At 37.4% G+C, this 23,624-nt stretch overlaps 1 long non-coding RNA gene across 5 annotated transcripts; it reads right to left on the minus strand.

Annotated features, from left to right (window-relative positions):
• Positions 1–13,351: 13,351 nt before the first annotated feature.
• LOC136266856 (uncharacterized) lies at positions 13,352–15,323 on the minus strand. 5 transcript variants are annotated; one of them, XR_010706330.1, is made up of 10 exons: positions 14,858–15,323; positions 14,666–14,709; positions 14,441–14,615; positions 14,351–14,386; positions 14,111–14,295; positions 13,920–14,071; positions 13,789–13,869; positions 13,650–13,737; positions 13,528–13,596; positions 13,352–13,476 (listed from the first exon to the last, which is right to left on the minus strand). It is a non-coding gene; the product is annotated as an uncharacterized lncRNA (long non-coding RNA). The 5 variants fall into 5 exon arrangements; XR_010706327.1 differs by having other exon boundaries at positions 13,920–14,060; positions 14,347–14,386; positions 14,858–15,131; XR_010706328.1 differs by having other exon boundaries at positions 13,920–14,060; positions 14,854–15,131.
• Positions 15,324–23,624: the final 8,301 nt, after the last annotated feature.

Raw genomic sequence — 23,624 nt, forward strand, 5'->3', positions numbered from 1 at the left:
AAACTATCGAGTTTGTGGCTAGAACTGAAGTTACTATACGTATGCACATTAGAATAGACTTTCAAGAATTGATAACTTATGATTTTTATAATACCATTACTATGAAACTTCACTCAGCGAAGGTTATACACAGATGCACAGTGCAGCAAGACCATACAATTAATTTTGACACTGCAGTTGCTACTAAAAGTAATTATACTTAAAATTATTTTATTTTTTATTTATTTATGCTTTACGGCACAAGTGCTGAAGGTCTGTAGGACACCTGGTCCTACAGCCTGCTCAAAGACTTTAGCTACTTAGACTTTAACTACTTAAGGTGTGTTTGAAAAGTTGGAGAAAGGAGAAAAAATCCATGACTGGACCTAGGTAGCCTCGAACCTGCAGCCATCCGATTTACGCTCGAACGCTTACAGGAGTCTACCAGGTGGTCAGGATGATTTCTCCTTGTTATTTTCATGTAATTATATCCATAGGAATTCTAGAGAGTAACTCATTATCTCTAAGTACCCGAAGTAGAACCAAATGGACACCAGTTTATTTATTAATGCTTTACAGCACAAGTGCTGAAGGTCTGTAGGACACCTGGTCCTACAGCCTGCTCAAAGACTTTAGCTACTTAGACTTTAACTACTTAAGGTGTGTTTGAAATTATCTAATGTGTCACTATCAATCATGTTGCTGGGTAATTTGTTTGGGATGAAGGAGTTTCTACAGGACAGCACAGTGGTGATGGCATCTTTTGATGTTATTGCTGATGGCAGAGTACGTATATTAAAGGTATGGAATTTCTGCAAGATTGTTAAACATTAAAAACATAATATGCAAGTGAGCTTTCATTTGACAGACTTCTAAGGGCTCCCATCAGAGATTTTGGAGTAAGGATGTTACACTGTACGTAGATCGTAAACATTACAATGCATATGGAGCAGCACTCCACTGGACTTTCTTTCTCAAGATTGTCTATAAAATATTGTTGCCAATGTGACCAAACTGTGCAGGCATACTCAAATTTTGGTGAACTAGTGCTTTGTATGCTAGTTCTTTTGTGTAAGCTGATGATGTTCCTTTGTAGTAGGCCTAGCATGCTATTTGCTATATTTTCTCATGAACATGTCTGTCCGGTTTGATTGAAATATGACCCCAAAATATTGACAGTGATCTGTACATGGTAATAAAGTACCATAAAGTGAGTAATAATTGGGAAGATGTGAGGGGAGAAATGTACACAGCAGCACTTTGTTATGTTAAACTTATCTACCATAGTGAAGTCCATTCAGCGAATGAGCTGATATCCTGTTGTAATAAATCAGCATCTTTTGTGGTTAATATTTGCTTGTGGATTGCAGTACATAAAGGGATAGTATAGTAACCTTTAAACAATGGTTATAGCAGCAGTGCGTGTGCACTGGTCAAGAAGAGGTTCAATTTCAGCGTACACATTGGTGTTTGTTTGGAAGAGTTGATGGATGTTCAGTCTATTGGAGAAATTGACTGTTCTGTTAGAGTATTTAGATTTTTAGCCACTCTTACCAGCGTTGAAACCGGGTCGGGTCATCCGGGTCATATTTTCTCCGGGTCATCCGGGTCTGACCCGGTTTACAATTTATCCTGGTCTGACCCGGATTGGATCACGTGAGAAACAAAATTGTTCGTTTGACGACATGGAAACTTATAAACGCTATCGCATAGCTCTTTCGTGAGCCACGCCCACTTATCGCATTACCAACATACGCTCAGCCACGCCCATTTGTTAGTAAGCGTAGTATGTAGCACGAAACTGAGGGTATCTATGGTGAGGGGTAGCTATTGTCAGTAGGTGAAGGCTTTTTTTTTTTTTTTTTTTTTTTGGTCTTCAACCTACAGCTAGCCTGAAGTTGCAATATTTACTCAGCACGAATCGAACGCTCAAAATGTAGACTCGTTCGCTCGCTCGAGACTAGCCGAAACACGTCTCGGCTCTAATTAATCCGGGTCACATCCGGGTCAGTGGGTCATCCGGGTCAGCAGTAGTGACCCGGTTTCAACGTTGACTCTTACTCCTGAAATATAATTTTGAGACCCCCCTCTAGAAGGTATTATAGCTCTTCAGGCCCTTCTTGTTGTTTTCGTCTTTTTTTATTCCCCATGTATGCGTAAAGTACAATTGTACCTGTACTGTAGCTTCTGATAATTTTTAGCTAGCACATAGTAAAATTTTGGAGGGATAGAATGCATCCCTAAATCTGCCCTAGTGCTTTCAAGAGACAGTTAACTAGAATGTAGCCTTTTTATAGCTACAATTATTTTTTTATAACATGTAGCATATGTATACAAGTACACAGAAAAAATTGGAATTTTCAACTAGAGTAGGGACCATAGCACATTGACAAAAAGTACTGAAACAAGCTGGAGTAGTGCACGATATTAAATCACAGTAAAACAATAAGAAGTGTTATATCCCTACTGTGCATTTCCATTATGGTATCTTGAGTACAGTAGGGATATAACACTTCTTATTGTTTTACTGTGATTTAATATCGTGCACTACTCTAGCTTGTTTCAGTATTTTTAATCAATATGTTATGGTCCCTACTCTAGTTGAAAATTCCTGTGTACTTGTCTGTTAACTTTTTTGTAAAATAATTATTATGACTTGGTGAACCCACGCATAATGGTGCCGCGTGCCCCAATTATCGTCTAAAAAGTGAAGTATCCATTACGTTTCATTCTCAGCTATTCCCAACCTGTTACACAGCATTTCGTATCAAGAACTGTTTGAAAAGCACTTCTGCAATCCATGCATACCTAAAGAAAGAAATGGCACTGTGCTCCTCAGATATATCAATTATCGTCTGAAAAGTGAAGTATCCATTACGCTTTGTTGTCGGCTATCTTCAACCCGTTATAGCAGTATGAATCAAGAACTGTTTGAAAAGCACCTTTGCAATCAGAGTAGCCACTATGAAAAATACGGATGATTTTCGTTTTGAAGGGAAACCATCACATGCTACCACCAAATCAACACTTTTCGCTGTCAGCAAAGATGAATGGGACACAAAGGAGGACACTGGTAAGTCAATGAAGAATGCATTGTATGTACTGTGCAGCGTTGAAACCGGGTCACTACTGCTGACCCGGATGACCCACTGACCCGGATGTGACCCGGATTGACCCGGATGTGACCCGGATTGACCCGGATGTGACCCGGATTAATTAAAGCCGAGACGTGTTTCGGCTAGTCTCGGGTGAGCGAACGAGTCTACATTTTGAGCGTTCGATTCGTGTTGAGTAAATATTGCAACTTCAGCCTAGCTGTAGGTTGAAGACCAAAAAAAAAAAAAAAAAAAGTCTTCACCTACTGACAATAGCTACCCCTCACCATAGATACCCTCAGTTTCGTGCTACATACTGCACTTACTAACAAATAGGCGTGGCTGAGCATATGTTGGTAATTCGATAAGTGGGCGTGGCTCACGAAAAAGCTACGCGATAGCGTTTATAAGTTCCACGTCGTCAAACGAACAATTTCGTTTCTCACGTGATCCAATCCGGGTCAGACCCGGATAAATTGTAAACCGGGTCAGACCCGGATGACCCGGAAAAAATGTGACCCGGATGACCCGACCCGGTTTCAACGCTGGTACTGTGGTATGCCAAAATGCACCTCTCGGCCTGAAGTGATGTCAAACAGTGAAAAAATCAAGCCCATAGCCTTAGCCATTATCAAGTTAGGCTTGTCTGAAGGCATCAGTCAGTTACTTACTTACTCAGTCGGTAGAAAATTCTGTTAAATAATTAAATCCATAGCAACTTATTGAAAGTGTTTAGCGTCGATCTGAAAGCTTAGTTTTACCTAACCAATACTACTTCATCGTCGTCTGGGAAAATTGAGGCTGGTTTTTGGGTGGTATTATTTAGTGGGCCATGCCTACTCCTTTGTGGTCCCTACTATACAGTACTAGGCATTCCAGCCCGATTTTTAAATTTTGGAAAAATGGGCTTTTTATATGCTCAATAGATAGAGTATTGATTGCTGATCTCAGAAATATATAGTTTGTTGGGTTGGAATTAGCTACTTTGGCATGCACAGTGCTTAAAAACTGAAAAAAGGTACATTTTTTCTCCGGGGCTCCCCATACATTTTAAAGGGAAAAGTGGCACAATTGAATCAGGAAGCCATGTAACAATCTGGACTATCTTGAAACTATAGTTGCTTCTAGCTGCAAGTTTGTACATGTAATGAGAGTAACTTCAGATAGTATCGGATCTCAGTGATCTTTGTATGCTTTGTGGTGAGCAAATATGTTTCACCTACTGCACACTTCTCAATACAATGGTGTATACCCATAGGCAAGTGGCTATCTCAAGTAAGTAAAACCATCACGTTAACAACTTATAAAGGTAAACAACTAAAGTGGAGGTGCCGCAATGATGCAACAATACCTAAGGTGGAGTTGTGGTTTCAATTATGGCATTGTTGGCCGACTTTGAAGTGGTTTATACTTTTGAGCTGATGACACAGCCATCAGAAAATTGTTCTGGAGCTGAAAATCGCTAACCCGAGCGAAGTAACTACGCACTTTAAAGTAAGCACCAGTGACTACCTTCCACCCAACAGTACGTTTTTTAAAGTTTTAAAGTATTCTACATACATTGCATGGCTTGAAAAGATTACAAAACAACACAAAACTTACTTATATGTAACGCGCACAATAAAACTAAGATTTTCATAATGATCAGCATGTGGACAAACCCCACAGCGATTTTCATCTTCATTGGAGCTCGGACGACAGAGCAATCCCAAGTTAAACACGAGTTGTTATTTTGTGCTAGGGTTCTATTGAGGAATATACGGAGAATTTTTTTATTTAAAAATCTCGGATACTGGAATGCCTAACAGTACTATCGTACTGTATGATAGGGCATTTTTTCTTACCTAGTTAATTTTATATCTTATAAGATCAAAAATCAATACAAACTATATGCCTTTTGGTAGGCATTCCAGTATCCGAGATTTTTTAATTAAAAAATTCTCCGTATATTCCCCAATAGAACCCTGGCACAAAATGACAACTCGTGTTTAACTTGGGATTGCTCCGTCGTCCGAGCTCCAATGAGGGTGAAAATCGCTGTGGGGTTTGTCCACATGCTGATCATCATGAAAATCTTAGTTTTATCGTGCGCGTTACATATAAGTAAGTTTTGTGTTGTTTTGTAATCTTTTCAAGCCTTGTAATGTATGTAGAATACTTTAAAACTTTAAAAAACGTACGGTCGGGTGGAAGGTAGTTACTGGTGCTTACTTTAAAATGCGTAGTTACTTCGCTCGGGTTAGCGATTTTCAGCTCCAGAGCAATTTTCTGATGGTTGTGTCATCAACTCAAAAGTATAAACCACTTCAAAGTCGGCATAACAATGCCACAATTGAAACCACAACTCCACCTTAGGTATTGTTGCATCATTGTGGCACCTCCACTTTAGTTGTTTACCTTTATAAGTTGTTAACTTGATGTTTTTACCAACTTGAGATAGCCACTTGCCTATGGGCATACACCATTGTATTGAGAAGTGTGCAGTAGGTGAAACATATTTGCTCACCACAAAGCATACAAAGATCGCTGAGATCCAATAAGACCTGAAGTTACTCTCATTACATGTACAAACTTGCAGCTAGAAGCAACTGCAGTTTCAAGATAGTCCAGATTGCTAGATGGCTTCCTGATTCAATTGTGCCATTTTTCCCTGTAAAATGTATGGAGAGCCCTGGAGAAAAAATGTACCTTTTTTCAGTTTTTAAGCACTGTGCATGCCAAAGTAGCTAATTCCAACCCAACAAACTATATATTTCTGAGATCGACAATCAATACTCTATCTATTGAGCATATAAAAAGCCTGTTTTTCCAAAATTTTAAGATCAGTCTGGAATGCCTACTTTTGGGTATTAAACACACTCCATCTAAAATAACATACCTTGGTGATAAGTTTAGAACAAAACACAATTCCAAGTATTGAAAAAGCTTCTAATGATTTCATTTTTCGTGTCAACTTAAACAATATAAATAGGTTTCAGAACCAAACTTGAATGAGAGAAAGATATAAGGCAGCCAAGGAACTCATGACAAACAAAGTCATGCAAATGGCGAGAAAAGGCTTAATAATTGGTAATAGACATGTAGTTTCCAGGCAACCTCAGCTGGTTAATTCTGCTCCTTCTTCAGAGTTTTTCCTGATGACCTTCCTAGTAATTATAAACGTGTTATGCATACCAATTTAATTATAAACAAACACAACCTTTTAGTTGAATTAGCACAAAAATGCCACTGATTTAAACCTTACATCCAAAATTTGATGAAAGCTCCTAATTACAGCACACACCCAGCATTGTTTATACTTCCTACCTAATTTTTAACTCAGATTGTGCCTCCTCTTCCTCTGACTTTGGCGACTTGCATAGTATTGGAATATTTGTTTCTTAGAAAATATTGCTACATGCATCTTGGGCCTTTTAATGATGTTGCTGATTATATCAACCACATATGGGTTGAAGTTAAAAGCAGGGCTCTAATTTATTATTAAATATTTGGTGGGCTGCATTTATCAGCGATAAAAGTATTGTTACTTTGTGAATTAGTTGCTAAGCACACTTAGTGGATAAAGACTCATGTGTTAATATGTGGTGACTTTAACCTTTAAGGATATATTACTGCAGGATATATACTATCGGGGACATTCCAATGATCATCATAGAACCTTTTTTTGAAATGATTCATGGATTATTTGATCAGATTTGTCATCATTTGTGAAAAGGAGTTATCCAATTCTATGAAATTGAAAGACCAAACCTTAGCATTCAAAAAAACATAGCCCTGAAATATTCTCTACCTGATTTAAATATATATATATATAGTTTGAAGAGTTATGAGTTAGTAAATTGGATGTGAGTTTTTCACAAAATAATCCAGTCACATATGTCACTAAGTATTCTGTACCAAATACAGGTCAAGTGGTACTCCTACATAGTTTATTAGGCTTAGCTTCTTTTACCAATAACTGCAACGAACTTGATATGATAAGTAGGAATTCCTATTATAGGTAACAGTGATTTTGGTTTGTATGCAGGAACACAATTTTATGATTGTATTTCTTTATGAGTATTTTTGTAGTGTTTTTGCTTGTTCCATCCAACAACTCATGTTGAAAAGTCCACTTTCAACCATTGGTTACCACTCTACAGCCTTTACATAAGAAGGGACCTTATTATTGTTTCACATTATCGTTCTACAATGGAGTCTGTTATCAAAGATTACATTTTACACCACATTTTGGCTAATAATCTCATTTCTACTTTCCAACATAAATTCTTTCCACAGGAATGTTCCAAACAGTAGCTGAGTAATTTATTAATATGGACCATATCACTAATGCATTAGCTGGATAGTAAAAGCATAATAGGCTGGAGTGCTATGCCAGCATAATGCTAGAATATTAGGTGGATCAAACTATGGAACTTAATTCCATGAAAATAGATTGATACTCCCTAATAGAGTAGTCAGTGGAAACTGCAATACAGGTTGTAGAGCACACTCAAATGCATTGTACATAGATTGATACTCTCTAATAGAACAGTCACTTTGTAGTAAAATACTCTAATAGAGCATTCACTGATCAAGATAATAATAAATGTCGCTATCCTAGGAACATAATGGAAGCATAATGGGAACACTGAAGAGCATAATAGCTAAAAACTTGGGAATTCCTGAAAGTATTTTGGGCAAAGGTTTGAGCATATTTTGACTCAAGCCTAGACAATGGTCTGGTATAGACATAAGTTTCCAAAAGGTATTGACTCAATACACATTATGTAGCTTCATTTGGAGTTCAAGGTAAACTTCTGACTAACAGGCAACAATGTGAACAACAAGTATTACATAATGGTCACCTACCATAGCCTGTTATCAGTGCATGGGATCCATTTATTTATGTTTGTTAATGACTTGCCTACAGTTATGTCCAGCCCCATTTTCATGGTTCCTGATGATGCTGAAATTTTTATTAATAGAAGTAAACAAACAGCTCTGCAAAAGATTTGGATGTCCTTCATACTTCATCTGCTGCTTGGCAACTGGGAATTAAAATTCTACATTTTAAAAGTAAACTCCTCCATCTTGGATCCTGTCAACACCACAGTACAAAACTTTTAAATGACACACACATTGGTCAAACTAGTCAGCATTAGAATCTCTATGAATATTCTGTTTGTTGATCACAACCACACATCCGCAGTCTCTGGTACATTGGGACTAATTGGTGAATCTTTAAATTTTTTTTAGTTAGACATGGTTGAAAAATTATACTGTACAAGGCACTAATGCAACCAATACTGGAGTGTATAATTCAATTGGGGGACCTGTTTTTAGTTTAGAGCAAAGAAAATAAAGAGGTGAGCTACAGTACGTACCTGTTTTATTCTCTTGATACCTTTTCTGAGAGACGTAACATTCTGGACCTACCTTCTTTGCAGAACATGAAATTGTCAACAATGTTATTGCTGTGCTTCAGACATTTTAAAATGCATTCACATTTTCTACAACTATGAGCCATCAATTCAAGCTTTAATTTGTTTGTTATGCATAAAATGATATAATTGTGCAAATGCATTAAATTTTTTATTTCAACAGGTTAGATCAATGATCAATAATTTTAAATTTTTATTGGACAATTCAATTTTCTTAATTGATGCTATTGCTATATTCATGCAATTGATTGGGTATAGCTACAGGCTGTACCTCAATCCTGTACCTCAATCCTGTATTTTAACTGTATCACAGTTGAATGTATGTAGCAACTTTGACATCTGCTACACAATACTTTCAAAATTATACTAATGTTCTTTAAAACAGCATAGCTACATGTACAGCAAAATGCTCTGATGATATCTCATGGTGTCTGCCAATTATGCAAGTACATTTGCATGAAGACTTGTTTGTAGCAGAATTTTACAGAGTGAATTGTTTGTAGGTGAACTCTCTACAGGGTGCATGACTTGTTTATAGCTGAACTCTCTACAGGGTGCATGACTTGTTTATAACTGAGCTCTCTTTAGTGTGACTTGTAATGTTCTGAATCACTACAGCAATATATTTGTAGCTGAACCCTCTATAGGGTGACTTGCTTCTTGCTGAACTGTCTATAAGATTAACTGTTTGCAGCTGAACTCCTTACAGAATAACTTGTAATGTAATAGAATTCTATAATGGAGTAAATAAATTAGCTGAATTCTCTATTAGGGTGACTGTTCTATTAGAGTATCTCGATCTCGCATTTGCTACACAGAGTTGGCTTTCGAATCATAACTCAGTGGTTTGTAATCCGATTCTTCTGTACTACTGCAAGGACTTTCTATGAAGATTATTCCAGCTATACACCGATTTTCAGCTCATTGCTCTAAGCGGTTTGCCTACTAGGCGTAAAAACTAATACTTTTTTATTCATAAAAATCGATCGCGTAATTGTGACACAGACAGGTTGGGTTTTGTGTCATATCTCCATGGTCTTTATCTCGATTACTTTCAAACCACCAAAAGGCACTCCTACGATGGTTACTCCATCTACATAGCAATTTTCAACCCATTCCATGAAGCGGTTTACCCTGTAGGCGTGACAACAAATCAATCTTGTTTCACGCGAATAATCGGTCATAACTCCTGCACCATTCATCGGATTTGCACCAAATTTGATACTAGGATTCGCCTTTGGACTCCCGTTCTGTGTGCTAAATTTCAAGGCGATCGGAGTACGGTTTGCGTTTTATAGCAGTTTTTGCAAGTGTGCGAAAACATGTACTAAGAAGAAAAACAACGAAGAAAAAAGTTAAAACTTTGGCAGCTCGTATCTCGGAAATGGCTGGAGCGATTTCCTTCAAATTTGGTATGTAGACTCTCCTAGCTGGCGGCAACTCTGTAGCAAATTTAGTTCCAATTGGATAAGGGATCACCGAGATACAAAAGTGTTAAAATGACGTTTTCTTTTTTCCTGTCAATATACCCACGGTGTGGCGCGCCGGCTTCTTGGGCCGCACGACACACTATCGTGTTTCTTGATACAATAATAATTAACTAATTAATAATCATACAATAAAGTAGACCAGCCACTGTTGAGAAACGTTTTAAAATCATTAAGTGTGGGTGCATTAACTAGAGTAAGCCACCAAAATTCGACCACCATCGGTTCGGACGCGAATTTTCTTTAAACCCACAAAGAAAATTGCTGCTCTTGCTATGCCTTTGGATAGGTCTAGGCCATAAACTCTTGCATGCAAAATTTCAGACCTGCAGTCTTCTTTGTCTGGCTGCAGGAGCTGCAAAAGTGACCTGTCCGAATGTTCTCAATTCTCGGACAAAAGTATGTATTATCGGTCGAGTGGCACTGCTCGTAATACTTGAAGCTGATCAAGTCTTTCTATACTTGATATGAAAGAGCAATTCTTATACTCTCCAAATATATGCGGATATTTGGCTTAGTCCTTATTGGTTGTGAATTACAAAGCTCCAAAGTCACCTCAGTCCTGCAATCTTAAATTCGGCCACATGTGAAGCTCGTGCAAATCAAATAGTTACCTATATCGAATTCAAAACTATTTTTATGAACATTGAGAGCATCAGCTACCATTCAATAGTAAATAGATATATGCACAATGGCCACACCTTGATTTTTGCCCGAATATATACATTGCATTTAGGCTTCTCTGACAGTAGCAGCCTAGCTATTGCACCCAGCAGGGGCGGATCTAGGATTTATAAAAGGGGGGGGGGGGCTAACTCAAGGTACTAATCTCTTGGGTAGAGGTGTGTGAAGCACACTTCCCAGCATGCAAAGCATGCTGGAACTAGGGGGGTCTGGGGGCATGCCCCCCCCCCCCCCCCCAGGAAAAATTTGAAAAATAGATGCTAAAATACTGCAATTTGGAGACATTTCCACAAAAATTCATACCTGTAGATACTTTATATACTGCCTTTAAATTATAAGTATGGCTCTCTGAAGCATTTTGCTAATGGAAAAGTTTGGGTAGGTACAGACAACCAAGTACATGATGCACCCCTCTCACAATTGCACAACACTGAATAGGTGCATGTTAGAATAAGAATGTTGAAAGTGGAAAATTTTGAAATTTGAACAACACAAGATTAAATCTGGGAGCATTTTCAATGGAAATTGTGTACCTGAAGTAAGTATTGCCATACATATTAACTACACAAGTAGATGAATGAAGCCCTTTAAACAGACCAATGCACTTCATTGTATGTATAGGTGCAGGCAGATTTGAAAAATTTCATAATAGAACCAACTACATGTTTCCAGTGAATGTTCTATTAGAGTAATTAGCTGACTGCTCTATTAGAGTATCTCGATCTTGTACACCTCCAATGCTGATCTGGGTCCTTGTTGCATAAACTTTAGCATAAATCCACTGATAATACCTTGGAAAGATGTTTATAAGGTGGTTTTATGAGTATTTGTATTATTAGTGATCATATAATTATGCTAAGACAAAATTTCCAACGTCGTACATGTACGTCCAAATATAGCCTCACGCGAAAGCCCAGCGTCGTACATGTACGTCCAAGATGTTAAGTAGTAAACAAAGAGCCATATCTTCGCAGTATTAGAAGCTATGGACTTTAAAGAAAGACGATCTTGTTCGCCATTAGTAGGCGATTCTTTTGATATACAATTCCAATATATTACGTGAAACTATACACTAGAAAGAACTAGCCTTCTAATTTTAAGTATACTATATTTACGTAACAACAAAACTAACTTTGTACAAATCCGTCCATAACTTTCGCCTAGTAGGGCCATACCTATGTTGCGCGGGCCCGACCGACTGTCTTTTTTCATAACCTAAAATGATAATGATAATCACGTGATTTTTGATCACGTGTTCTAATATGGCTTCTAACTCGTGCGCGTGGTTAAGCGTGATTGTAAAAGAAGGGCTGAAGCTTGTACAGCGTTCAAAAATAATCAGTTGTAAGGCCAATGAAACTTGATTGCCAGTTTCTCGCTCAGAATTTTGAAAATCTGATGCGGGCGGGCGGTTATTAATCATTATTCATTATTTTCCAAAAGCACAACACACATCCCAAACATGAAGATTTCTGCCAAAAACAGCGAGATCTACATTGATTACTCTTGCATAAATACCTTACTAATCTATAACAAGCTATTTTTCCATTAGAGTATAGCTGATTGCTCTATTAGAGTAAAAGTGACTGCTCTATTAGAGTATTTCGATCTGAAATACCAATAATGAAATTCCATGCGGGTGTATCAAAAGCATGCGGGCGATGACGCGAAACTGCTAATCAAGTTTCATTGGCCTAATTGGGAAAACTCTTTTGGTGATTTACTTTTGAAGTCGTACAGCACAGAAAGAAGAGTTGTAAAAGTGGAGATCTCCCAGACTGATTAATTTTTGTCTACCCACGAGGTTTGCTTATATAGCTATATAGCTAGGGCTATATTACTATTATTATTGAATTATGTATGTATGTGAATGTTATACAGTAGAATACAGTTATTAAAAGGTATTTAATATTTATAAATCATATAGCTACTCACTGTATTATGCCATGCGAACTTCATTTCCTGTGCCTTTCATAAAAGGTCAACATTGATGCCCCAGTGTTTCTCTGTAATCAGTTTCATTGCAAGTTTGTATGCTTTACATTGGAAGATAATAGAAGTGTGAGCACTTCTTTGTCCTGTGCACACAGTGGAGACAAACCTAACGCCTTCCAGGTTATGATGTCTACAGCTCACAAGACAGTGTTACCCCGACCATATGATGAACAGCCATTGAGAGGTGATCATGCCATTTACAATAAATTACTTGAACTGTTGAACAGCAGAAACTTAGGATGGAGTCCAGATATTGTCGAAACCACAGGTATAAAGTTTTTGAAGGCCCTTACAGATTGCTTGTGGATGCTGGATCCACATCATGATCAATTTTCCTCACGAGCTTGCATAATCCCAGAAGTTTTTTCTGGGTTTACAGGATTCAATAATTGGGCAAAGAAAAGACATACACTGTGAAAAAAGCTCAGAATAATAAGGTATATAACAGTCTTATTATGTTAGTATTGGAATGAAATAGTACAGCATATATTATTAGATTAGGACTTTACTATAACAAGCTTATTGAATACATTTAAGACAGTCATATATTAGAGATTAAATCACTAGTATACTGCGGTGTATTATCAGACTATACTAAGCCTATTTCAACCATATATTGGCTACTATACTACTGTACTTTTTTACTTTCCTATAATCTGTGGCTACCTTAATTAAATAATTTCTATAATTATATTTGTAATGAATTTAATTCTGTAAATATGTTAAAACCACAATAGGTACAGCTAGTAAATCAATGTCTCCTTGGCCATGGCAGTATCAAATCAATTTCGTCATTTATCAGTCTTTATCCAACTGCAGTAGGTAAGGCAGTAAATACAATTCACAAGTTCCATTACAAATTACCTGTATTATCATCACTATGTAGAACTCTGTGACAATCTGTTAGTCGTCTGGTAGAACTGTCCCACAGCTCTAATACAAAGATGGTAAATATAATGTGTATTCTGGATAATCGTTGGACTTACAGTTTGTAACAATAAGAATCTCATAAAACCACGACCTTGTCTGGAAACCTAGTATTACCATGTAGAATGGTGGCTAGGTCCCACAACTCTATTAAAGATGGTAAATATAATGCGCATACTGAACAACCATTATACTTACAGTTTGTAACAATCTTTTAAAACTGAGACCGACAATCCATGTACATCTAAGACAAGTCTGATAAGACCAGGTCTCACAACCCTAAATGGAGGCAAACATAATTCATATTCTGGATTATTTGGTGTACTTACAGGTGTTATCAGTGAGTCTAACCAGACATAAAACAGCCACTTAGTATGTGACTTTGTTGGGCTAACGTGTTACGTAAGCTCACAAGAAGCATCTGATACACTGATAACCAAGTCCAAGAATCTTGTAATCACTAAGTACAACTGAAACAAGACTAAATATAATATAATTTGCATACTCTCAGTGAACTTACTTTTGTTAGCAATACGAGCATGGTCAGTGAAATAAGGACAAACAAGACAGAACAGGTTCTTGAAAGCACTCAACTCATTTACAGTGCCAGACAAGGTAGCAGCCGTCAGCTGTTGATAAAAAGTAGTGAAAAACATGAAGAAATGAGACCGGTTCCCAGAAGAAATGAGACCAGTTTCCACAAACCTAAACGAAGGTAAATATAAATTGTATACTGGACACTCTCAGTGTACTTACTTACAGATGTTAGCAATAAGAATCACCAAGTCTGTAATTCCTACCCCATTGAAAAGAAAATGAATAAAAACACAATCAGGCTTAATGCACTTACAGTTGTAAGTAATTAGATGACGTTGAACAACTCCGTGAAAAAAGAACAAAACTGTCCACATATGGTCACTACCAGATTCTTTAAAGGAAGCAGCTGCCATTGAAGGAAACTAACACTGCAGATATTGTACACTGACAGCCTGTAGAACTAAGAGGTTCGACAAGAAACTGTACCTCTGAAGAGATAATATACAAAATCGTAAGAGCAGACCATGCATACTCTTACCGTTGATGGCTGATGAACTGTGTCCACTCGTCATCCGCCATAAGCTGAGATATAACAGGATATAAAACATGTAATACGTACACAGCAACACCAAAGTTGAATCATTTGCAGGCCATTGTCATACAATATACAATAAACAATTTAATACGGCTAAACCTATCGTACAAGCTATCATTTTAGTCTAATACTTACTCATCTAGAGCTGTTTTTGATTGCTGCCATCGAAGGAATTGTCCACTTGGCCGCGCCACTTCACCACTACAGCCAGCAGGGATGTACAGTTGTGGTCCATAACTATCATCGTGGCTCATTGGACGATGGCGCCGATCGCGTACACTCTCTCCGCGAGATACACCGTCGTATCACTCACATTTACAACCTCTGATACAACAATAGCGACAAAGATGGCGACTTAATTGCATCAGTAATACGCATGCGCTCCCCTTCAATTTAAAAACAAGCATTACTACGAACTTTTGCAGCTGTGCTAACTGTGCAAGAAACTCTAGATTTGTATGGCTCTTAGATTGAATAATTAATTTTACTGGTATTATATGCTTTGCTGTATGAAAATGTGTGCGTATGAAATTATCACAACAAACTGAAGCTAGTTAGCTAGCTATAGTGATTAACAGAAGTGTAGCTACTTATTGTAAAATCATCATGACTTTGTTTGGTACAGTAAAAAAAACCTTAAGTCACATGAGATGGTGAAGCTAAAAATGAGACAATAATGAGATCTGACGGTGAAGCTAAAAAGTTATCACATTTAGTTAAGTAAACAAAGCCATACAAAGAATGTGTATTAAACTAAAGTATAATCTGTTTCCCATAATATAAGATGGGGTTTATACTAAAGTATAAGATAGTTAGTATAATGCAAGGCTATACTGAGATTATTTGTATAGTTTAAGCCATTAGATATACCATATTATATTCCTCTTTTTTCACAGTGATAAAAAGCCACAGCTTTTGCAAGAAGTGCTTGAAAAGCACATTTCCTCACTCTCTGATTATTTAATGCACCATGGCTTTCAACATCGAAATGGCAGAGTTTTCGGTCCTCTGTTGAAAAGCTTGTTGAATCCCTACACAAATATAAAACTTACCTTAAAAGCCACAGTGAGAATGTGAAGGAAACACATGAGAGGGTTACTCCCAAACCAGTGGAGGAGTCCTTTAGTGTTACGCCGATATCAGCTTCGCCTAATCCAACCAGAAAAGAGTATGTTAAGATTGAAGAAACTTTGAATGCTAAAGAAAAATATGACCCAGTCTTTTTAAATGATTTTGCCCCGGATGACAGATATACACGTCATCATTGGATTGATGCACTATCATTGTGGTTTCCGGTGATGTTGTACAAATTTGCTCATGGATCACAGATAGGTACACTCTCTTTTGTTTGGAAAATTCAACAGGATGCTAATGATGCCGATAAAACAAGTCACCTTGTTGCCAGACTTACCCGCGACCAACCTAAGTATTCTTCCAGGGCCATCAGGAAAGATTTTCTGGATAAATATAATCGTTTGTCTAAAACACCAATTGAAAGTATGTGTTGCATAATATTTATAAATCCTTGGTAGGAGATGCTTCTTCCAGCAATTGTGTGGTTGAGAAGGAGATAGATGAGCATGTTTCTAAAGCACTGATTGATCTTGATGATCCAAATATTGTCTTAGATTTACGAGAAATGAATGGAAATCCTAAATCCAATGCATTTGAAGCCTTCTATAATGAGATGAGTGAATATTTGGAAGAAACTACAACAGCTGTTGATGAAAGACGACAAGGTGATGTTATGCACATGCCTCTTGCCATATCCATCCGCCATCTACGGGATATTATAACTGAGCGTCTACAGAAGAAAGATATAGATAATATGCCAGCAGTTCCTTCAATTGAATGGATAAGGTTGCAATTCTGGCCATCTAATCCCTACAGTAGTGCAGCACTACGTTACACTGGGCAGTTTAAGGTAAAGCACGGCGTACAGGTACGGCAGTTAAGAAAAGATCATCCTGATGCCAGATATGTGGGGAATATTTTAAAGTATGTGAAAGGCTTCTCAGTTCAACACAAATCCCTTGTTCGAATGATATCTGTGGATGATAAGGCTATCATACCTGTAGGAGAGCCAAGTTTCCCTGTGTCAACAGGTGTTAGGGGGCATAACAGGTCACTGATTCCTGTAGATGGACCACAGAATTGTGCCCTTGACCATGACTTTCATGTGCATGGTACGGTATTGTCCCATCAGTGTCCTTTATAGTTGACATACCCATATCTGCAAAAGATTCTTTCTTTCAGGGAAAGGCATGTGTCACTCTCAAGGACAAAGTTTCCCAACCCTCTAGTGCACTAAGGCACACATCTGGACTAAGGCATGTTTTAGAAAAGGAGGATTATAAGCCTATTTTAGTCACTGTTAGTGATGGTGGTCCTGATCATAGAATCACTTTTCCATCTGTGAAGCTAAGTCTTATTGCCTTGTTTCGTGCACTTGATTTGGATATGCTAATCTCTGTACGTACTTGTCCCTATCAGAGCTGGACAAATCTTTCAGAAAGAGTAATGTCTACTCTTAATTTGGCTTTGCAGCATGTGGCATTAGCTAGAAGGTCTATGGAACCAGACCTAGAGGAAATAATAAAAGGTAAGAACACTCTTGGTGAAGTGCGCAAGATGTTAGTTGAGAATCCTGGCTTAGAAGATGCGCTAAGAGATTCGATGCAAGGTCCAATTACGACTCTAGCTGACCGGTTCAAGGCAATGAAAATTAAGGAGCAGGGTGTTGGTGTTGCTTTTGCAGCAAGTGAAGATGAAATCAAACATGCATTAAATTTTATACAGTTTTTAGAACCATCCATAGATAGTGAAAAGAAAATGACCTCCAAAATAATGAAAGAGTCTGTGCCTCTTCAGGATTTCATTACAGGGCACTGCAACATGTCTAACTATGTTTTTCAAATTAAAAAATGTCAAAACAATAGTTGCCTCCACTGTGCCCATCACCCAGTGCACATGACAGCTGAAGAATTTGAAGCACTTAGTTACTTGCCTCTACCTCTGCTTGATTCTCATAAGGATTCGTATCTTCCATTTGACAAAGTTTATGGGCAGCTACCATCAGACAAAGATCAACCTTCAAAGGGATCTTACAGCTTCCAGGAAGCGAAAGAACTTGATGCCAAAAGAAAGTCCCTTTTTACTAACAGCAAAGTTCGTAAAACTATTATATGCCGAGAATGCTTCAAGCCTAGGTGTATTTATGCTGCACGAAAGCTGACCAAAGAAGAATGTACACTTCTAGAAGAGATTGATTACTCAAAGCTGTATACCTGTGGTTCTGAATTATTTCCGCCAACTTCATGCCGCTATGACTTGATAGTTACACGTGCAGCTCTGATATGCAGTGATTCCATTGAAGTACAATATTACAGTGCAACGCTCGTATCGTTTCCTCTAATCTGTTACTTTTGTGGCTTACCAGATGGACTGGTCAATGATGATTTCATCAAAGAGTTACGCAAGCAATATGCTGTTGTACGGCCAATCTGTTTTTTGTGTAGATCTAGTGGCAAAAGGCCTGCCACTAGACAACCTAATAATATGAAGAAGCAAAAGAAAAACTAAAACCATACGTATAGTTACATAGGTTCATTTTTGGTAACAAATGCTTTCGTATTTGTATTGATGTACCATGCTTTATGTAGTTTGAATTTTAAAGTTTAGTAGCCATGTACTGTGATACTTTTTATGTTTACATTAAATAATAGTATTGAAAAAACTATCATTATCAAATCGACCTACCTACCCATATTTTTCAAGGTTTCGCCCGTGCAACATAAGATCCAATAGGTATGGCCTAGCTCATATTGAGCAACAATTAACTTTACGGCGCTCTTCATTTAAAGATGCATCTAATGATATACAAGATCACGTGATGGCGCTCTTTAAAAGGAGTAAAGCAATGGCTTGTAACAGATCGCATCGTGTAGAAGACAGATCGTCACCGGTGTTAACAAATCGCTTTGCTAGTTGAAAATGGTAAGTTCTACACACTAATAACTTAGATATTTATGCTTATTATTGATAGGCGAATCTATACTACAGTTTGTATTATCCCTTCCTACTTCCTGCGGTTTTAGTGATGCTACAAACTTGCTAAGTAATAGAATACGCAAATTTCATAAAACTTAAGGGTTTTCAAGGTAGGCACTGCGTAAATTACTGTGGTCCTTAAAGGGTTATAATACTCAGCATATTGATCAAGTAAAGCCTAAATATGAAGGGGGGGGGGCTTCAGCCCCCAAAGCCCCTCCGGATCCGCCCCTGCCCAGCACACACATACACAATCCAAATCGACTTAAATGGGGTTTTTACTATCCCCTGTCTTAAAAAATGTCAAAAGTTTCTCTTCAAAATGTCTAGGACAATAGCCAGATCGAAATACTCTAATAGAGCAGTCAATTACTCTAATATAACGATCAGTAAATGCATAATCACATGTAATCAGTATTTAAGCGTTGTAATCAACGAATTTCATACGTAAATAGTCTTATTGAAGTGAAGATTCCTGGGCGTGGTTCTCAGATTTTCTGACTGCTCCAATTGTATAATAGGTGACTGTTCTATTAGAGTGTTTCGATCTGGCTAATGTCCTGGACATTTTGAAGAGAAACTTTCTGAGATTTTTAAGACAGGGGTTAATAAAAATCCCATCTAAGTTGATTTGGATTGTGTATGTGTGTGCTGGATCAGTATCCAGGCTGGTACTGTCAGAGAAGCTTAAATGCAATGTAGCTATTCGGGCAAAAATCAAGGTGTGGTCATTGTGCATGTATCTATTTACTATTGAATGGTAGCTGATGCTCTCAATTTTCATAAAAATAGCTTTGAATTCGATATAGGTAACTATTTGATTTGCACGAGCTTCACATGTGGCCGAATTTAAGATTGCAGGACTGAGGTGACTTTGGAGCTTTGTAATTCAAGGACTAAGCCAAATATCCGCATATATTTGGAGAGTATAAGAGGTGCTTTTTCATATCAAGCATAAAAAGACTTGATCAGCTTCAAGCATTACGAGCAGTGCCACTCGACCGATAATACATATTTTTGTCCGAGAATTGAGAACATTCGGACAGGTCACTTTTGCAGCTCCTGCAGTCAGACGAAGAAAGCTGCAGGTCTGAAATTTTGCATACAAGAGTTTAAGGCCTAGACCTATCCAAAGGCATAGCAAGAGCAGAAATTTTCTTTGTGGGTTTAAAGAAAAATCGCGTCCGAACCGATGGTGGTCGAACATTGGTGGCTTACTCTATGTGATTGGGTAAACTGTTCCAGTCGTTGATGGCTCGTACAGTGAAAAAAGTAGATCTCACTCTTGATGTTGCTTGAGGTTTAAATAACTTGTAATTGTGACCCCTAGTTGTTGATAATGTTGCAGTAGTAAACAAATCTGATGTATCTAGACTGAAATGGCTGTGTAATAGCTGGTAGAACATTAGATTGATCTAGCTATGGATTCTGTGACGGTCACGATGATGATTATTACCTCGACGATTCCGATGTTGCAGCTCGCCATTGGCTAGCTGTTTAACACTAGTCCGATTATTTGTGATTCAGAAGTATTGTAGCAGCTGGCTAGAAGCCATCAGCCAATCCATCATAACGAAGCCATGCTACATCATGAAGTGACAATAGATTATTGATTACACACACCTTTTCATGCCATAGGTAAACAACATCTGTTCATTGTCTTTGTTTTTGTATAAATGTTTTACATGTTCACATTACCATCAGTGGTTGTCCAAGTCATCATAAGAACACACTACCTTCACCTGCAGCCAATCCTTCAAGGTCACGACACTCTTTACCTACAGTATAGAAAACGATGGATTCACAATCTAACATGATGTCACGTGTCTCCCACGTGCAGAGATGAAGAGGATTGGAGTACAAGATTGCAACTAACATATTCCAGTTATAAAGTTTATGGAAGTGACGAAGGCGAAGGTGATGACACAGCAAACACCGCTACTAACAGTAATAATATGAGGCCCATATTTAAGATCACTTGTGTTTGTTTATTATGTACTGTTTTATCTTATGTCATTATTTGACAAAAAAATCCAAAAAAAAGTAATAATATGGATAATTAGTGAATAAGAAGTGTGTACTTGTGTGTCAGTACACAAGTATGTGTGCTGGGTGTACCCCTCCTTCCTGTTTAGAGAAAACCATCAGTTTTATTGATGAAAAACACAGTAACAGTATAATTATATCTTCGGACACATGCTACCACAAATAGGGCAATATAAGCCCCACAAGTGGGTATGGCAAGGGTAACAAAAAAAAGACCAGCATTACATATACACTCAATTAAGAAGAAAAATTAATTATAGTTATTATACAATATACAAATACAACGTTCAAGTCTCCACACACCATTCTTGACAGATACACAAAATATAATACATACTGAGACATTTATACTAGTACAATTGCTTGTAAATTGTAATCCATATTTGTAATTTAGGTAGCTACTATACTATATGTGCATATATGCGATCATTAATTGTTTTGTCCTTGAAAATATGTAATTTCCAATGATTTGAGCCATACAATAAAATTATTGTGAAAATGTCGTCAGCGACTCAGACCCCCTGCGGGTGAGTCCACCTTCCACCTTAGCACCCCTGCCTGATATCTTGCCTGAAATATCTTCCTACGCCTCTGGAACTAACACATTGAAAGTGACTACAGGTATTAGTATTATTATTAGTATTATTATTAATTACCGGTAAAGGCACTGCCTGTATACTGGGTCAACACAAAATTTGTACAATCATAAGATGGCTATACAAAAATAAATCTAGAATTAGCTAAGTGAGAATCTAACAATGATTTAAAACAATTAATTGAATTAACATTTACAACATAGTCAGGTAAGTTATTCCAGTCATTGAGAATCCTATTAAAAAAATAATCAGATCTATATTTTAATCTTGAAAATGATTTAAATAACTTAAATTGATGTCCCCTTGTGATGGTATTAGTGTGAGTGAAGAAGTTGTGAAAGTCTGAAATAAAATAATTATTTAGAATTTTGTATAACAAAATAAGATCTCCTCTTAGTCGTCGATGAGCTAAGGATGGCAATTGTAGTAAGGATAGTCTTTCAGAGTAGGATTTATCAGCCAGTGTTGGTAACAAACAGGTAGCTCTTCATTGGACTTTTTCAATCTTTCTGTGATCCAAAATAAATGGTGGCCCCCATACAGAGTTACTATATTCCATTGTGGGCCGTACTATTGACACAAACAGTTTCACTAACATATCCGGCTCCAAATATTCAAAGGACTTCCTAATAATCCCCAAGAGACGATTAGCCTTAGCAGTAATCTCAATGGTATGATCATGGAACTTTAGGTGGTTATCGAATACAATACCAAGATCCTTATGAGATGTCACACTGTCGACCAGAGTACCATTAAGGTAAAAAGAACCATAATTGTGTGCTGTTCCAAAGTGAAGGTGTTTACACTTAGCGACATTAAAATTCAACTGCCACCGAAGTGACCATTCGTGTAGTAAGTTTAAATTCTTCTGGAGAGCTAAGTGGTCTTCCTCATTTCGTATAACTCAAAATATCTTAGTGTCATCGGCAAACATAAATGTAGGGCTTGATACTATTGAGGGAAAGTCATTAATAAATATTGAGAACAGCAAGGGCCCCAAAACTGATCCCTGAGGGACACCACTAGTAACTGGTACAGTGCTGGATTTTCTCCCATTCAGTACAACCTGTTGTGTCCTGTTGGTAAGGAAACTCTTTATCCACTTGAGTATATTTCTCTGTAGGCCAACTGATGACAATTTATGTATTAAACGTTGGTGTGGCACCGAGTCAAATGCTTTCCTAAAATCAAGGTAAATCATTTCAATTGAGTAACCATTATCTAAGTGTTTGGTAAGATAATCTAATACATGTAGTAATTGGGTAGTACATGATCTACCTGGTGTAAAACCAAATTGATAAGGTGAGATTAAACTATACCTGGTTAAATAATTCATAATGTGATCCTTAATCAAGGATTCCATCATCTTACTAAAAAATGGAAGTTAAATTGACTGGTCTATAATTGGAAACCAAATTTCGTGCACCCTTTTTGTGTATCGGACTATCGGTGTAACATGAGTACACTTCCAATCCTGTGGTAAAAATCCACTGTTAAATGATTTATTAAATATAATAGACAATGGAACGGAAATAAAATCACCCATAGCTTTGATTACTTGGATGGGCCAGCCATCGGGTCCTGGGGAATTGCTGTTTTGAAGATTAGTAATTTTACTTAAAACAATCTCGGGAGTAATATCAATAGAATCAGTAATAGGAGGAGCACTGGATGGATAAGTTGTAGGAATAGTAGTGGTATCTTCACTTGTAAAAACACTAGAAAAATAATTATTGAAAAGCGCAGCCATATCATCATCAGAGTTCACCGAGGAACCATCAGGACAAAATAACTCAGAGATAACTGGTCGAATCTTCATTTTTGAGTTAACGTAACTCCAAAAAGCTTTTGGATTTGAATTTGCAGAGTGGGCTAGTTGTCTCTCATAATCTTTCTTCAGATTGCGGGTTAAGCTCCTCAGCTGATTATTAACAGACTTGAAATTGGATAGATCACTAGCAGAGTGAGTTAAAAGATATTTCTTTCGTAACTTGTTTTTCTTTTTCTTTAAAGTGAACACATCGGAATTAGTATAGAGATTTTTCTTTTCTCTAGGTTTGTAAGTAGGGATACAATCATCAATAATGTTTTGGAAAATTGACTTAAATAGTGACCAAGCATTATCTATAAGAGGGTTCAGAAGGGAAGCCCAGTCCACGTTACTAAGAGACTGTCTCATCAAATCAAAATTTGCTGCTCTTATATTGTAC

This window comes from Dysidea avara, chromosome 9, assembly GCF_963678975.1.
Source record: "Dysidea avara chromosome 9, odDysAvar1.4, whole genome shotgun sequence".
Lineage (NCBI taxonomy): Eukaryota > Metazoa > Porifera > Demospongiae > Dictyoceratida > Dysideidae > Dysidea > Dysidea avara.